Consider the following 3,024-nt stretch of genomic DNA (forward strand, 5'->3'; position numbering starts at 1 on the left):
ATTACCAAGAGTCACAGGTATAAATGGTCATTTAGCTTGAGGTGAAAGTCCATTCATTTTCTTAAACATGCTATCTGTAGGGGCTGGGGATATGACTCAGTAGTTAAAGGCATTTGCTTGCAAAGCCTAATGGCCTGGGTTTGATTCCCCAGTATATAAAACCAGAGGCACAAAGTGGCGCATATTTCTGGAGTCTATTTGCAGCAGCAAGAAGCCCATTTTCTCTCTTTCTGCTCTCAAATATTTTTTTAATGCTATCTGTAAGCTATTGCATGTTTAGCTTACAAAAAGAAAACTTTAGATGTCTACATTTAAAAAACACTATGCCAAAGTTTCTAGAAAATGTCTTCATGTGTGTGTGTAGGCCAGGGGACAACCTGCTTCATTCCTCAGGAGCACTGTCCACCTTTTCTTGAGACAGGGTCTCTCAGTGCTCTAGAGCTCTCCAAGCAGCACAGTCTGGCCGACCAGCAAGACCCTGTGCTCAATTTGTCTTCAACTCCCAGTACTAGGATTACAAGCACAGGCCAAAACCCAGCCTGTTTTTTTTTTTTTGTTTGTTTGTTTGTTTGTTTGTTTTGTTTTGTTTTTCGAGGTAGGGTCTCACTCTGGCTCAGGCCTACCTGAAATTCACTATGTAGTCTCAGAGTGGCCTCGAACTCTCAGCGATCCTCCTACCTCTGCCCCCTGACTGCTGGGATTAAAGGCGTGCACCACCACGCCTGGCACCACCCAACTTTTTTAAGTGAGTTCTGAGGATTAAATTTAGGTCCTCAACCTGGCATGGTGGCACACGCCTTTAATCCCAGCAACTCGGGAGGCAGAGGTGGGAGGATCGTCATGATCAAGGCCACCCTAAGACTGAATTCTAGGTCAGCCCAAGCTACCTCGAAAAGCCAAAAAATAAAAATAAAATACAGTAAAAATAAATTTAGGTCCTAATGCTTGTGAGGTAAGCACTATATTGACTGAATCCATCTCCTTTATATAGCTCTTATATATCTTTAAACACTAATTTTTTTTCAATGTGCTGAAAATGAGCTTTTAGGCTAGGTTACAAGTTTTAAAGTACGTGGTATTTTGCAATTGATTCTAGTGAGCTGACTGAGGAAAGACAATCAGGCCTAGCATAGGATGTCTTACAGGAAAGAGGCCACAGCCACAGGTCACACTTCAGTTACCCAGTTGACACTTATACTACACCACCTACCACTCTCGTGGAGCTATGAAAAGCAGAAGCCAAACCACCAAGCCCCCCACATCTTTTTTCCAATAGCCTATTAATTACCTAGTCTGGCAGTGCACCAAAAAGTAATTTAATTTGAAATGCTTTCACAATTTCATTTCTTGCGGTCAGCTTAGAGACTATGTGGAAATGAGGTGGCACCTACACGGGTACGCCACAAAATCACCACAGGAGTGTGATAAAGGGAGAAAATAATGAGCTGGGGGTGGCGTCTGACCCTTCCCAGAGATGAGACACCTTGAGCTGGTCTCCAAGCACAGCCACAGAGCACCAAGAAAGCCCTGCCCTTGCATTCAATGAAGGGGAACCTTGAACAGTGAGATGAGAGATGGGACTCTGAGCTAGAGCCCACCCTGCCAGAACCCCAAGTCGTCTCCAAGACAGGGAAAGAGGGAAAGGCCAAGGTCTGGAAGCTGCCTTACTGGTCCAGAATCCAGTGCCCCCACCCCCCAGTGCGATGCTGACAGCCAGCAGCCCAGGGAAGGCGGGGCTAGGGCCACAGGTTCCAGCAGCTGGAAGCTTATTGTGGCCAAGCAACACATCGCTTCTGCAAGAGTCTCCTAAACAGTCCCTGTCACTCTCAAAATGCAGTGGTGCCTCCACACCTGGCCATGAACAGGGGAGCAGGAAAGAGAGACTACTAACAGCCAGAACCAGGAACCCTAATTCTCCACTTCAGCCTCACGCACTGGGTTGTTCTAACTGATGCTGATAATTAGTGTGAGATTTCAGACTTGAAGTCCAAACCAAAACAAGTAAGCAAACAACCAGATAAGGCAACTGAAGGAAATTTTGGGGAGTTTAGGAAAATGCCAGAAGATAGTCATCCAAAAGCTGCCCAAAGTATCCAGGCTGAAGCTGAGTAAAATGGCCCCAGGCTGTGGGAAGAAAGAGGTCTTTATGCAAGAATGATCTTCCAAGAACATCCTCTGACGTCTCATCCTACTAGTAGCTGGTATAGGCAGATTTAAGATCGCGACAGGACCTTCAACAGAAGGATCTGGAAAGACTGACTGGCCCTCTGCCCCCAGTCAGCTGGATCATACATATTCAGTCTGGCGGGGGGAGGTCTGAGTTGTTGGCCATAGTATGACAAAAGTCCAGCAGTTGGCCACAAGGCAAGAGACAACCAGTGGCCAGTTGCTGCAAGACCAAGGACACTGCCTCTGGTTTAGAAGTGCAAGAGTGGGCCAGTTAACTCTGGCCAATACAGCCATGCCAGGCAATATGGTGTCATGAAAAAGACCGAAGCTAGGGTGCCAGGGCTCTGAGCTTGACTCTGTCTCAGCTATAGCTATGAGTGGACACAGAAACCAGATTGAGCCTCAGTTTCCTTGACTACACAGTAGAGCAGCAATCCCTGCTTCACAAGGCTTTCATAAGATCACATACACAAGAGCACATTGTATGTGGGTAGGCACTGGGCAGAGACATGACCACCTGCAGGCTGTTGTTTTCCTGGTGTCTAGTGCAGGCCAAGGGCCAGTACTGGGATTGTTTAAAGGATGCTGGATAGGTGTGACTACGTCCTGCTGTCCGCATACCAGAGATGTGTCTTCCCACTCACTTTCCTCTGGCTGTACTCCAGGGGAGAATGGAAAATAAAATCAATTTAAAAATAAACCTTTAAAATAATGAGTAAGAGGGAAGGTATTATGATGGAAAATGGAATTTCAAAGGAGAAAGTGTGGGGGGGGGAATTAACATGGGATTTTTTTTATAATCATGGAAAATGCTAATAAAAATTTTTTTAAAAATGAGTAAGACAGAGCACAGAA

This window comes from Jaculus jaculus, chromosome 1, assembly GCF_020740685.1.
Source record: "Jaculus jaculus isolate mJacJac1 chromosome 1, mJacJac1.mat.Y.cur, whole genome shotgun sequence".
In the NCBI taxonomy this organism is placed as follows: domain Eukaryota; kingdom Metazoa; phylum Chordata; class Mammalia; order Rodentia; family Dipodidae; genus Jaculus; species Jaculus jaculus.